Below are 16,131 nucleotides of genomic sequence, written 5' to 3'. Positions count from 1 at the left end.
CAGTCTGCACTGATCACTCATTCCCCCAGTCTGCAATGCTCACTCCTTACCCCAGTCTGCACTGCTCACTCATTCCCCCAGTCCTCACTGCTCACTCATTACCCCAGTCCTCACTGCTCACTCATTACCCCAGTCTGCACTGTTCACTCATTACCCCAGTCTGCACTGCTCACTCATTCCCCCAGTCTGCAATGCTCACTCCTTACCCCAGTCTGCACTGCTCACTCATTCCCCCAGTCCTCACTGCTCACTCATTACCCCAGTCCTGACTGCTCACTCATTACCCCAGTCTGCACTGCTCACTCATTATCCCAGTCTGCACTGTTCACTCATTCCCCCAGTCTGCAATATTCATTCATTCCCCCAGTCCTCACTGTTCACTCATTACCCCAGTCTGCACTGCTCATTCATTACCCCTGTCTGCTCTGTTCATTCATTCCCCCATTCCTCACTGTTCATTCATTCCCCAGTCCTCACTGTTCACTCATTACCCCAGTCTGCTCTGTTCACTCATTCCCCCCGTCTGCACTGTTCATTCATTCCCCCAGTCCTCACTGCTCACTCATTAACCCAGTCTGCACTGTTCACTCATTACCCCAGTCTCTACTGATCACTCATTCCCCAGTCCTCACTGCGCACTCATTACCCCAGTCTGCACTGCTCACTGATTCCCCAGTCCTCACTGCTCACTCATTACCCCAGTCTGCACTGTTCACTCATTACCCCAGTCTGCACTGTTCATTCATTACCCCAGTCTGCACTGTTCACTCATTCCCCCAGTCTGCACTGTTCACTCATTACCCCAGTCCTCACTGCTCACTCATTACCCCAGTCTGCACTGTTCACTCATTACCCCAGTCTGCACTGTTCACTCATTCCCCCAGTCTGCAATGCTCAGTCCTTACCCCAGTCTGCACTGCTCACTCATTCCCCCAGTCCTCACAGCTCACTCATTACCCCAGTCTGCAATGCTCACTCATTCCCCCAGTCTGCAATGCTCACTCATTCCCCCAGTCTGCAATGCTCAGTCCTTACCCCAGTCTGCACTGATCACTCATTCCCCCAGTCTGCAATGCTCAGTCCTTACCCAAGTCAGCACAGCTCACTCATTACCCCAATCTGCACTGCTCACTCATTACCCCAGTCTGCAATGCTCACTCATTCCCCCAATCTGCACTGCTCACTCATTACCCCAGTCTGCACTGATCACTCATTCCCCCAGTCTGCAATGCTCAGTCCTTACCCCAGTCTGCACTGCTCACTCATTCCCCCAGTCCTCACAGCTCACTCATTACCCCAGTCTGCAGTGATCACTCATTCCCCCAGTCTGCAATGCTCACTCCTTCCCCAGACTGCACTGCTCACTCATTCCCCCAGTCTGCACTGATCACTCATTCCCCCAGTCTGCAATGCTCACTCCTTACCCCAGTCTGCACTGCTCACTCATTCCCCCAGTCCTCACTGCTCACTCATTACCCCAGTCTGCACTGCTCACTCATTACCCCAGTCTGCAATGCTCAGTCCTTCCCCAGACTGCACTGCTCACTCATTACCCCAGTCTGCACTGATCACTCATTTCCCCAGTCTGCAATGTTCACTCCTTACCCCAGTCTGCACTGCTCACTCATTTCCCCAGTCTGCAATGTTCACTCCTTACCCCAGTCTGCACTGCTCACTCATTCCCCCAGTCCTCACTGCTCACTCATTACCCCAGTCTGCACTGCTCACTCATTACCCCAGTCTGCACTGCTCACTCATTGCTCCTGTCTGCACTGTTCATTCATTCCCCCAGTCCTCACTGTTCATTCATTACCCCAGTCTGCACTGCTCACTCATTGCTCCTGTCTGCACTGTTCATTCATTCCCCCAGTCCTCACTGCTCACTCATTATCCCAGTCTGCACTGTTCTCTCATTTGCCCAGTCTGCACTGTTCACTCATTCCCCAGTCCTCACTGTTCACTCATTACCCCAGTCTGCACTGTTCACTCATTCCCCCAGTCTGCACTGTTCACTCATTCCCCAGTCCTCACTGTTCACTCATTACCCCAGTCTGCACTGCTCACTCATTCCCCCAGTCCTCACTGCTCACTCATTCCCCCAGTCCTCACTGCTCACTCATTACCCCAGTCTGCACTGCTCACTCATTACCCCAGTCTGCTCAGTTCACTCATTCCCCCAGTCCTCACTGCTCACTCATTACCCCAGTCTGCACTGTTCTCTCATTTGCCCAGTCTGCACTGTTCACTCATTCCCCAGTCCTCAATGTTCACTCATTACCCCAGTCTGCACTGTTCACTCATTCCCCCAGTCTGCACTGTTCACTCATTTGCCCAGTCCTCACTGTTCACTCATTCCCCCAGTCTGCACTGTTCACTCATTCCCCAGTCCTCACTGTTCACTCATTACCCCAGTCTGCACTGCTCACTCATTCCCCCAGTCCTCACTGCTCACTCATTCCCCCAGTCCTCACTGCTCACTCATTACCCCAGTCTGCACTGCTCACTCATTGCTCCTGTCTGCACTGTTCTCTCATTTGCCCAGTCTGCACTGCTCACTCATTCCCCAGTCCTCACTGTTCACTCATTACCCCAGTCTGCACTGCTCACTCATTACCCCAGTCTGCACTGTTCACTCATTCCCCCAGTCTGCACTGTTCATTCATTCCCCCAGTCCTCACTGCTCACTCATTCCCCCAGTCTGCACTGTTCACTCATTCCCCAGTCCTCACTGCTCACTCATTACCCCAGTCTGCACTGTTCATTCATTCCCCCAGTCCTCACTGCTCACTCATTGCTCCTGTCTGCACTGTTCTCTCATTTGCCCAGTCTGCACTGTTCACTCATTCCCCAGTCCTCACTGTTCACTCATTCCCCCAGTCTGCACTGTTCACTCATTCCCCAGTCCTCACTGCTCACTCATTACCCCAGTCTGCACTGCTCACTCATTACCCCAGTCTGCACTGTTCACTCATTCCCCCAGTCTGCACTGTTCACTCATTCCCCACTCCTCACTGCTACTCATTACCCCAGTCTGCACTGCTCTCTCATTACCCCACTCCTCACTGCTACTCATTACCCCAGTCTGCACTGTTCAGTCATTACCCCAGTCTGCACTGTTCACTCATTCCCCCTGTCCTCACTGCTCACTCATTACCCCAGTCTGCACTGTTCACTCATTACCCCAGTCTGCACTGCTCACTCATTACCCCAGTCTGCACTGTTCACTCATTACTCCAGTCTGCACTGTTCACTCATTACCCCAGTCTGCACTGTTCACTCATTACTCCAGTCTGCACTGTTCACTCATTACCCCAGTCTGCACTGTTCACTCATTACTCCAGTCTGCACTGTTCACTCATTACTCCAGTCTGCACTGTTCACTCATTACCCCAGTCTGCACTGTTCACTCATTACTCCAGTCTGCACTGTTCACTCATTACCCCAGTCTGCACTGTTCACTCATTACTCCAGTCTGCACTGTTCACTCATTACTCCAGTCTGCACTGTTCACTCATTACTCCAGTCTGCACTGTTCACTCATTACTCCAGTCTGCACTGTTCACTCATTACCCCAGTCTGCACTGCTCACTCATTACCCCAGTCTGCACTGCTCTCTCATTACCCCAGTCTGCACTGCTACTCATTACCCCAGTCTGCACTGTTCACTCATTACCCCAGTCTGCACTGTTCACTCATTCCCCCAGTCTGCACTGTTCACTCATTCCCCCAGTCTGCACTGTTCACTCATTCCCCAGTCCTCACTGCTCACTCATTACCCCAGTCTGCACTGCTCTCTCATTACCCCAGTCTGCACTGTTCACTCATTCCCCCAGTCTGCACTGTTCACTCATTCCCCCAGTCTGCACTGTTCACTCATTCCCCAGTCCTCACTGCTCACGCATTACCCCAGTCTGCACTGCTCACTCATTACCCCAGTCTGCACTGTTCACTCATTACCCCAGTCTGCACTGCTCACTCATTACCCCAGTCTGCACTGTTCACTCATTACCCCAGTCTGCACTGCTCACTCATTACCCCAGTCTGCACTGTTCACTCATTCCCCCAGTCTGCACTGTTCACTCATTACCCCAGTCTGCACTGTTCACTCATTACCCCAGTCTGCACTGCTCTCTCATTACCCCAGTCTGCACTGTTCAGTCATTACCCCAGTCTGCACTGCTCTCTCATTACCCCAGTCTGCACTGTTCAGTCATTACCCCAGTCTGCACTGCTCACTCATTACCCCAGTCTGCACTGTTCAGTCATTACTCCAGTCCTCACTGTTCACTCATTCCCCCAGTCCTCATTGCTCTCTCATTACCCCAGTCTGCACTGTTCAGTCATTCCCCCAGTCTGCACTGCTCACTCATTACCCCAGTCTGCACTGTTCAGTCATTACTCCAGTCCTCACTGTTCACTCATTACCCCAGTCTGCACTGTTCAGTCATTACTCCAGTCTGCACTGCTCACTCATTACCCCAGTCTGCACTGTTCACTCATTACTCCAGTCCTCACTGTTCACTCATTACCCCAGTCTGCACTGTTCAGTCATTACTCCAGTCTGCACTGCTCACTCATTACCCCAGTCTGCACTGTTCAGTCATTACTCCAGTCTGCACTGCTCACTCATTACCCCAGTCTGCACTGTTCAGTCATTACTCCAGTCCTCACTGTTCAGTCATTACTCCAGTCTGCACTGCTCACTCATTACCCCAGTCTGCACTGTTCAGTCATTACTCCAGTCTGCACTGCTCACTCATTACCCCAGTCCTCACTGCTCACTCATTACCCCAGTCTGCACTGTTCACTCATTCCCCAGTCCTCACTGCTCACTCATTACCCCAGTCCTCACTGCTCACTCATTACCCCAGTCTGCACTGCTCACTCATTACCCCAGTCTGCACTGTTCACTCATTCCCCAGTCCTCACTGCTCACTCATTACCCCAGTCTGCACTGCTCACTCATTGCCCATTCCTCACTGCTCACTCATTACCCCAGTCCTCACTGCTCACTCATTACCCCAGTCTGCACTGCTCACTCATTACCCCAGTCTGCACTGCTCACTCATGACCCCAGTCTGCACTGCTCACTCATTACCCCAGTCTGCACTGTTCACTCATTCCCCAGTCCTCACTGCTCACTCATTACCCCAGTCTGCACTGCTCACTCATGACCCCAGTCTGCACTGCTCACTCATTACCCCAGTCTGCACTGTTCACTCATTCCCCAGTCCTCACTGCTCACTCATTGCCCATTCCTCACTGCTCACTCATTACCCCAGTCCTCACTGCTCACTCATTACCCCAGTCTGCACTGCTCACTCATTACCCCAGTCTGCACTGCTCACTCATTACCCAGTCCTCACTGCTCACTCATTACCCCAGTCTGCACTGCTCACTCATTACCCCAGTCTGCACTGCTCACTCATTACCCAGTCCTCACTGCTCACTCATTACCCCAGTCTGCACTGTTCACTCATTACCCCAGTCTGCACTGCTCACTCATTATCCCAGTCTGCACTGCTCACTCATTACCCCAGTCTCCACTGTTCACTCATTCCCCAGTCTGCACTGTTCACTCATTACCCCAGTCCTCACTGCTCACTCATTACCCCAGTCTCCACTGTTCACTTATTCCCCCAGTCCTCACTGTTCACTCATTACGCCAGTCTGCAATGCTCACTCCTTACCCCAGTCTGCACTGCTCACTCATTACCCAGTCCTCACTGCTCACTCATTACCCCAGTCTCCACTGTTCACTTATTCCCCCAGTCCTCACTGTTCACTCATTACGCCAGTCTGCACTGCTCACTCATTACCCCAGTCTGCTCTGTTCATTCATTCCCCCAGTCCTCACTGTCCATTCATTACCCCAGTCCTCACTGCTCACTCATTACCCCAGTCTCCACTGTTCACTCATTCCCCAGTCTGCACTGTTCACTCATTACCCCAGTCCTCACTGCTCACTCATTACCCCAGTCTCCACTGTTCACTTATTCCCCCAGTCCTCACTGTTCACTCATTACGCCAGTCTGCAATGCTCACTCCTTACCCCAGTCTGCACTGCTCACTCATTACCCAGTCCTCACTGCTCACTCATTACCCCAGTCTCCACTGTTCACTTATTCCCCCAGTCCTCACTGTTCACTCATTACGCCAGTCTGCACTGCTCACTCATTACCCCAGTCTGCTCTGTTCATTCATTCCCCCAGTCCTCACTGTCCATTCATTACCCCAGTCCTCACTGCTCACTCATTACCCCAGTCTGCACTGCTCACTCACTACCCCAGTCTGCACTGTTCACTCATTACCCCATTCTGCACTGTTCACTCATTCCCCGAGTCTGCACTGTTCATTCATTCCCCCAGTCCTCACTGTTCACTCATTACCCCAGTCCTCACTGCTCACTCATTCCCCCAGTCCTGACTGCTCACTCATTACCCCAGTCTGCACTGTTCATTCATTCCCCCAGTCTGCACTGTTCATTCATTCCCCCAGTCCTCACTGCTCACTCATTCCCCAGTCCTCACTGCTCACTCATTACCCCAGTCTGCACTGTTCACTCATTACCCAGTCCTCACTGTTCACTCATTCCCCCATGTCTGCACTGTTCACTCATTAGCCCAGTCTGCACTGTTCACTCATTCCCCCATGTCTGCACTGTTCTCTCATTCCCCAGTCCTCACTGTTCACTCATTACCCAGTCCTCACTGTTCACTCATTCCCCCATGTCTGCACTGTTCTCTCATTCCCCAGTCCTCACTGTTCACTCATTACCCCAGTGTGCACTGTTCACTCATTACCCCAGTCTGCACTGTTCACTCATTACCCCAGTCTGCACTGTTCACTCACTCCCCCAGTCCTCACTGTTCACTCACTCCCCCAGTCTGCACTGTTCATTCATTCCCCCAGTCCTCACTGCTCACTCATTACCCCAGTCTGCACTGCCTCACTCATTACCCCAGTCTGCACTCTTCATTCATTCCACCAGTCCTCACTGTTCACTCATTCCCCCAGTCTGCACTCTTCATTCATTCCCCCAGTCCTCACTGCTCACTCATTACCCCAGTCTGCACTGTTCACTCACTCCCCCAGTCCTCACTGCTCACTCATTACCCCAGTCTGCACTGCCTCACTCATTACCCCAGTCTGCACTCTTCATTCATTCCACCAGTCCTCACTGTCCATTCATTCCCCCAGTCCTCACTGCTCACTCATTACCCCAGTCTGCACTGCCTCACTCATTCCCCCAGTCTGCACTCTTCATTCATTCCACCAGTCCTCACTGTTCACTCATTCCCCCAGTCTGCACTCTTCATTCATTCCACCAGTCCTCACTGTTCACTCATTCCCCCAGTCTGCACTCTTCATTCATTCCCCCAGTCCTCACTGCTCACTCATTACCCCAGTCTGCACTGCATCACTCATTACCCCAGTCTGCACTGTTCATTCATTCCCCCAGTCTGCACTGTTCATTCATTCCCCCAGTCCTCACTGCTCACTCATTCCCCAGTCCTCACTGCTCACTCATTACCCCAGTCTGCACTGTTCACTCATTCCCCCAGTCTGCACTCTTCATTCATTCCACCAGTCCTCACTGTTCACTCATTCCCCCAGTCTGCACTCTTCATTCATTCCCCCAGTCCTCACTGCTCACTCATTACCCCAGTCTGCACTGCATCACTCATTACCCCAGTCTGCACTGTTCATTCATTCCCCCAGTCTGCACTGTTCATTCATTCCCCAGTCCTCACTGCTCACTCATTACCCCAGTCTGCACTGTTCACTCATTACCCAGTCCTCACTGCTCACTCATTACCCCAGTCTGCACTGTTCACTCATTACCCAGTCCTCACTGTTCACTCATTCCCCCATGTCTGCACTGTTCACTCATTAGCCCAGTCTGCACTGTTCACTCATTGCCCAGTCCGCACTGTTCACTCATTACGCAAGTCTGCACTGTTCACTCATTGCCCAGTCCGCAATGCTCCCTCATTACCCCAGTCTGCACTGTTCTCTCATTCCCCAGTCCTCACTGTTCACTCATTACCCCAGTCTGCACTGCTCACTCATTACCCCAGTCTGCACTGTTCACTCACTCCCCCAGTCTGCACTGTTCACTCATTCCCCAGTCCTCACTGCTCACTCATTACCCCAGTCTGCACTGTTCACTCATTACCCCAGTCTGCACTGTTCACTCACTCCCCCAGTCTGCACTGTTCTCTCATTCCCCAGTCCTCACTGTTCACTCATTACCCCAGTCTGCACTGTTCACTCACTCCCCCAGTCTGCACTGTTCTCTCATTCCCCAGTCCTCACTGTTCACTCATTACCCCAGTCTGCACTGTTCTCTCATTCCCCAGTCCTCACTGTTCACTCATTACCCCAGTCTGCACTGTTCATTCATTCCCCAAGTCCTCACTGTTCACTCATTACCCCAGTCTGCACTGTTCATTCATTCCCCCAGTCTGCACTGTTCACTCATTGCCCAGTCCGCACTGTTCTCTCATTCCCCAGTCCTCACTGTTCACTCATTACCCCAGTCAGCACTGCTCACTCATTACCCCAGTCTGCACTGTTCATTCATTACCCCAGTCCTCACTGCTCACTCATACCCCCAGTCCTCACTGCTCACTCATTACCCCTGTCTGCACTGTTCACTCACTCCCCCTGTCTGCACTGTTCATTCATTCCCCCAGTCCTCACTGTTCACTCATTACCCCAGTCTGCACTGTTCACTCACTCCCCCAGTCTGCACTGTTCACTCACTCCCCCAGTCTGCACTGTTCATTCATTCCCCCAGTCCTCACTGCTCACTCATTACCCCAGTCTGCACTGCCTCACTCATTACCCCAGTCTGCACTGTTCACTCATTACCCCTGTCCTCACTGTTCACTCATTCCCCCAGTCCTCACTGCTCACTCATTACCCCAGTCTGCACTGTTCATTCATTTCCCCAGTCCTCACTGCTCACTCATTACCCCAGTCTGCACTGTTCATTCATTTCCCCAGTCCTCACTGCTCACTCATTACCCCAGTCTGCACTGTTCATTCATTTCCCAAGTCCTCACTGCTCACTCATTACCCCAGTCTGCACTGATCACTCATTCCCCCAGTCTGCAGTGCTCACTCCTTCCCCAGACTGCACTGCTCACTCATTACCCCAGTCTGCACTGTTCATTCATTCCCCCAGTCCTCACTGCTCACTCATTACCCCAGTCTGCACTGCTCACTCATTACCCCAGTCTGCACTGTTCATTCATTCCCCCAGTCTGCACTGCTCACTCATTCCCCCAGTCTGCACTGTTCACTCATTCCCCCAGTCTGCACTGATCACTCATTCCCCCAGTCTGCAATGCTCACTCCTTCCCCAGACTGCACTGATCACTCATTCCCCCAGTCCTCACTGTTCACTCATTACCCCAGTCTGCACTGCTCACTCATTACCCCAGTCTGCACTGTTCACTCATTACCCCAGTCCTCACTGCTCACTCATTACCCCAGTCTGCACTGCTCACTCATTCCCCCAGTCTGCACTGTTCACTCATTACCCCAGTCTGCAATGCTCACTCCTTCCCCAGACTGCACTGATCACTCATTCCCCCAGTCTGCAATGCTCACTCCTTCCCCAGACTGCACTGATCACTCATTCCCCCAGTCCTCACTGTTCACTCATTACCCCAGTCTGCACTGCTCACTCATTACCCCAGTCTGCACTGATCACTCATTCCCCCAGTCTGCAATGCTCACTCCTTCCCCAGACTGCACTGTTCATTCATTCCCCCAGTCCTCACTGCTCACTCATTCCCCCAGTCTGCACTGCTCACTCCTTCCCCAGACTGCACTGATCACTCATTCCCCCAGTCTGCACTGTTCACTCATTCCCCCAGTCTGCACTGTTCACTCATTACCCCAGTCTGCACTGTTCATTCATTCCCCCAGTCCTCACTGCTCACTCATTCCCCCAGTCTGCACTGCTCACTCCTTCCCCAGACTGCACTGATCACTCATTCCCCCAGTCTGCACTGTTCACTCATTACCCCAGTCTGCACTGCTCACTCATTACCCCAGTCTGCACTGTTCACTCATTACCCCAGTCCTCACTGCTCACTCATTACCCCAGTCTGCACTGCTCACTCATTCCCCCAGTCTGCACTGTTCACTCATTACCCCAGTCTGCAATGCTCACTCCTTCCCCAGACTGCACTGATCACTCATTCCCCCAGTCTGCAATGCTCACTCCTTCCCCAGACTGCACTGATCACTCATTCCCCCAGTCCTCACTGTTCACTCATTACCCCAGTCTGCACTGCTCACTCATTACCCCAGTCTGCACTGATCACTCATTCCCCCAGTCTGCAATGCTCACTCCTTCCCCAGACTGCACTGTTCATTCATTCCCCCAGTCCTCACTGCTCACTCATTCCCCCAGTCTGCACTGCTCACTCCTTCCCCAGACTGCACTGATCACTCATTCCCCCAGTCTGCACTGTTCACTCATTCCCCCAGTCTGCACTGTTCACTCATTACCCCAGTCTGCACTGCTCACTCATTACCCCAGTCTGCACTGTTCACTCATTCCCCCAGTCTGCACTGCTCACTCCTTCCCCAGACTGCACTGATCACTCATTCCCCCAGTCTGCACTGTTCACTCATTCCCCCAGTCTGCACTGTTCACTCATTCCCCCAGTCCTCACTGTTCACTCATTACCCCAGTCCTCACTGTTCACTCATTACCCCAGTCTGCACTGCTCACTCATTACCCCAGTCTGCACTGTTCACTCATTCCCCCAGTCTGCACTGTTCACTCATTCCCCCAGTCCTCACTGTTCACTCATTACCCCAGTCCTCACTGCTCACTCATTACCCCAGTCTGCACTGTTCACTCATTCCCCCAGTCTGCACTGTTCACTCATTCCCCCAGTCCTCACTGTTCACTCATTACCCCAGTCCTCACTGCTCACTCATTACCCCAGTCTGCACTGCTCACTCATTACCCCAGTCTGCACTGATCACTCATTCCCCAGTCCTCACTGCTCACTCCTTACCCCAGTCCTCACTGCTCACTCATTCCCCCAGTCCTCACTGTTCACTCATTACCCCAGTCCTCACTGCTCACTCATTACCCCAGTCTGCACTGTTCACTCATTCCCCCAGTCTGCACTGTTCACTCATTCCCCCAGTCCTCACTGTTCACTCATTACCCCAGTCCTCACTGCTCACTCATTACCCCAGTCTGCACTGTTCACTCATTCCCCCAGTCTGCACTGATCACTCATTCCCACGGTCCTCACTGCTCACTCATTCCCCAGTCCTCACTGCTCACTCCTTACCCCAGTCCTCACTGCTCACTCATTACCCCAGTTTGCACTGTTCATTCATTCCCCCAGTCCTCACTGTTCACTCATTCCCCCAGTTTGCACTGTTCATTCATTCCCCCAGTCCTCACTGTTCACTCATTCCCACGGTCCTCACTGCTCACTCATTTCCCCAGTCTGCACTGCTCATTCATTCCCCAGTCCTCACTGTTCACTCATTTCCCCAGTCTGCACTGCTCATTCATTTCCCCAGTCCTCTACCCTTAAGCTCCCGCCTCCCGACGTCTCTTCTCCGAGCCTCTCTCCTGTTGAGTATAGGCAACACGTTGTGAAATCAGCTGGAACTTTGTAGTGCAGCAGTTCTGACTCATAGCTCAGCCCTTATTCCTGTATTCTGTTACTCTTTGGCTGACAGTGTGCTCTCTGTTCTCTTTCGTAGCCATCGCCTTCACTCAATGGTACAGCAATATCGAGCAATAAAAGGAGGCCATTTGTCCCATTACGCCTGTGCCAGCTCTTTACAAGAGCGATCCAATTAACCACACAAGCCCTTGTTCTTTTCCCATAGCCCTGCATATTTTTCCCCTTCAGGTATTTATCCAATTCCCTTTTGAAAGTTACGATTGAATCTGCTTCCACTATCATTTCAGGCAGAGCATTCCAGATCATTAAAAAAAAATGTCCTCAAATTCTCCTCTGGCTCTTTTCTCCATTACCTTCAAGTAACACCCACAGTCAGACGGCTGTGGGTTCAAGTCTCACACCAGGAACTTGAGGACATACTCCAGGCTGACACTCCCAATGCAGTCATGCGGGAGTGCTGCACTGTTGGAGGTGCTGTCCAGTTTCAAACCACACAGTCCAGACTTGGGGCGATGGGGGCGGGAGCAGGGTTGGGGGCGGTGGTGCATCTGCACATGGGGATAGATAGGTTAGTGCTCCAAGTAGGGTCTGGCTCTGTAGTGGTTATGCTGCTGGGATAATAATTTGTGAGTTTAAATATCACTATGGCAGTTTGAGAATTTGAATTCTGGTTTTAAAAAAATCTGGGAATAAAAAGCCGGTATCAGGAAAAGTGATGATGAAGCTGTCAGGTTGCTGAAAAAAGTCCAACTTGTTCAATAATGTCCCTTTAAGGAAGGAAACTTGCCATCCTTACCTAGTCTGGGCCTCTACGTGACTCCAGCCCCACACCAACATGGCTAACGTTTAACTGCCCTCTGAAGTGGCCACTCAGTTATGTCAAACTTTCTCAAGGGGAACAAGGGGACAAACGCCAGCAATCCTCACACTCTCAGATTGAATAAGAAAACGAGAGCTTTCAGAGGGGGAGAATTTCTACCTAAATTTTGGAAGTTTCTTCCCTGGAAGCATCGAATCTTACAGCACAGAAGGAGGCCATTCTTCCTGTCATTCCTGTGCCAGCTCTTTGGAAGGACTGTCCAATTTAATCCCACACCAGCTTTCTCCCTTTAACCCTACAAATTTGTTCCCTTCAAGTACATGTCCAGTTGACTTTGGAAAGTTCCTATGGAGTCTGATTCCACCATCCTTTCAGGTAGTGTGCTTCAGATCGTAACAACCCTCTGTGTGAAGAAATCTTTCCTCTAGTTTTTTTTGCCAATTATTTTAAGTCTCTGATCTTCGGTTACTGACCCACTTGCCACAGTCTTCAACTGATTCATTTCCCAAAACTGAAGTATTTATGGAAATCTTGATTAAAACCTGATTTAAGTGATACCACAGTTGGAGCAGTGCAGCGAGTCTTCCTGGGGTGCAACGTTTTCTAAAGTTCCTTTCCAAAGAGTTGGTTTAGTCACTTATCCAATCTCACTGAGGATGGTTTTGATCTCTTTGCATAAGGAAGGGTGTCTTAGAGGGGGTAAAATGAATGTTCACTCGATTGGTTCCTGGGATGAGAGAGTTGACCTATGAGGAGAGATTGTGCAGAATGGACCTATATTCATAGTGTCATAGTGTCATTTATGGCATAGATGGAAGTCATTCGGCCCATCGAGTTCATGCCAGCTCTGCACGGAGCAAATCAAGTCAGTGCACTCCCCCGCTCGAACCCCACAGCCCTGCAAGTTTATTTCCTTCAAGTTCCCATCCAATTTCCTTTTGAAATCATTGATTGTCTCCACTTTCACCATCCTCATGGGCAGCGAGTTCCAGGTCATTACCTGCATAAAAAAGTTCTTCCTCACATCCCTCTGTATTTCTTGCCCAAAATGTTCAATCACATCTCCTAGTCCTTGTACCATCAGTTAATGGGAATAGTTTTTCTTTGTCTAACTTATCTAAGCCTGTCATAATCTTGTACCCCTCTATCAAATCTTCCGTCAATCTCCTTTGCTCCAGGGATATCAGCCCTAGCTTCTCCAACCTAACCTGTAACTAAAATCCCCCATCTCTGGAACCATTCTAGTAAATCTCCTCTGCACCCTCTCAAGGGCCTTCACATCCTTCTTAAAATGTGGTGACCAGAACTGGACACAGTACTCTAGTTGGAGCCTAACTAAAGCTTTATAAAGGCTCAGCATTACTTCCCTGCTTTTGTACTCAATGTCTCTATTTATCAAGCCCAAGATCGCATTTGCTTTACTAACCATTCTCTCAATATGTTCTGCCACCTTCAAAGATCAATGCACATGCACCCCCAGGTCCCTCTGTTCCTGAACACTCTTTAGAACTGTGCCATTAAGTCTATATTGCCTCTCCCTATCCCTCTGCCAAAATGCATCACTTCACAATTGTCTGTATTAAATTTTATCTGCCACCTGTCTGCCCATTCTGCTAGCCTACCTATGTCACTTTTTTATTCTTTCATGGGATGAGTGTCACTGGCAAGACCAGCATTTGTTTCCCATCCCTAATTGTCCTTGAGAAGGTGGTGGTGAACTGCCTTCACAGAATCACAGAATCATTACGTGCAGGAGGAGGCCATTCGGCCCATCGTGTCTGGATCGGCCCTCTAAAAGAGTAACTCCCTCAGTTCCAGTCCCCTGCCTAGTCCCCATAACCCTGCACATTCTTCCTCTTCATATAGCTGTCTAATTCCCTTTTGAAAGCTTCAATTGAACCTGCCTCCACCACATTCTCGGCCACTGCATTCCAGACCTGAACCACTCGCTGCGTGAAAAAGATTGTCCTCATGTCACTTTTGTTTCTCTTACCAAATACTTTAAATCTGTACCCTCTCGTCCTCGATCCTTTCATGAGTGGGAACAGTTTCTCTCTATCTACTCTGTCCAGATCCCTCATGATTTTGAATACCTCTGTCAAATCACCTCTTAGCCTTCTCTTCTTCAAGGAAAACAGTCAGAGAGTCATACAGCACAGAAACAGGCCCTTCAGCCCACTGTGCCCGCGCCAGCCATCAAGCCTATCTATTCTAATCCCATTTTCCAGCACTTGGCCTGTAGCCTTGCTCTTGTACTCTATGCCCCTATTAATAAAGCCCAGGATACTGTGGCTTTATTGACCTCTCTCTCAACTTGTCCTGCCACCTTCAATGACTTATGCACATAAACACCTAGGTCCCCCTGCTCCTGCTCCCCCTTTAGAATTGTACCCTTTATTTTATATTGTCTCTCCATGTTCTTCCTACTAAAATGAATCACTTCATATTTCTCTGCATTGAACTTCATCTGCCACCTGTCTGCCCATTTCACCAACTTATCTATGTCCTTTTGAAGTTCTACACTATCCTCCTCACAGTTCACAATGCTTCCAAGTTTAGCATCATCTGCAAACTTTGAAATTTGTGCCCTGGACACCAAGGTCTGGGTCATTCATATATATCAGGAAAAGCAAGGGACAACATTGATCTCTGGGGAACTCCACTACCAGCCTTCCTCCAGCCAGAAAAACATCCATTAACCACTACTCTTTGTTTCCTGTCACTCAGCCAATTTTGTATCCATGTTGCGACCGTCTCTTTTATTCCATGAACTACAAGTTTGCTCACAAGTCTGTTGTATGGCACTGTATCAAACACCTTTTGAAAGTCCATGTACACCAAATCAACAGCATTGGCCTCATCAACCCTCTCTGTTACCTCCTCAGAAAACTCCAGCAACTTCATTAAACATGATTTTCTCTTAAGAAATCCATGCTGACTTTCCTAATTAACTCACATTTGTCCATGTAACTATTGATTTTGTCCGTAATTACCTTTTTCTAGAAGTTTCCCCACCACCAAAGAAAGACTAAAAAATTATAGCCAGTACCTCTGTGATTTCCACCCTCACTTCCCTCAGTATCCTTGAATGCTTCCCTCCAGTCTGAGCTCTCTCTCTGGTTCCCATCACCCTGACAATTTAGTTTAAACCTTCCCCAAAAGCACTAGCAAATCTCCCCGCGATGATATTCATCCAAGTCTCGCTAAAATGTAACCCGTCCATCTTGTACAGGTCCCACCTGCCCCAGAACCGGTCCCAAGGTCTCAGAAATCTGATGCCCTCTCTTCTACACCAGTTCTCCAGCCACATGTTCAATTGCTCAATTCTCCTATTCCTTTGCTCACTGGCACGTGGGACTGGGAGTAATCCTGAGATTACTGCTTTTGAGGTCCTGATTTTTAATCTCTTTCCTATCTCCCTAAAATCTTCTTTCAGGACCTCATTTCCCTTCTTACCTATGTTATTGGTGCCGATGTGAACCATGACCTCTGGCTGCTCACCCTCCCCCAGAAGAATGTCCTGCAGCTGCTCTGTGGCATCCTTGACCCTGGCACCAGGGAGGCAACACACCATCCTGGAGTCACGTTTACTGCCACAGAAACACCTGTCTGTTCCCCTAACTAATGAGT

Source organism: Heterodontus francisci, chromosome 1 (genome assembly GCF_036365525.1).
Source record: "Heterodontus francisci isolate sHetFra1 chromosome 1, sHetFra1.hap1, whole genome shotgun sequence".
Classification (NCBI taxonomy): Eukaryota; Metazoa; Chordata; class Chondrichthyes; order Heterodontiformes; family Heterodontidae; genus Heterodontus; species Heterodontus francisci.
This window is presented reverse-complemented; position numbering follows the sequence as displayed.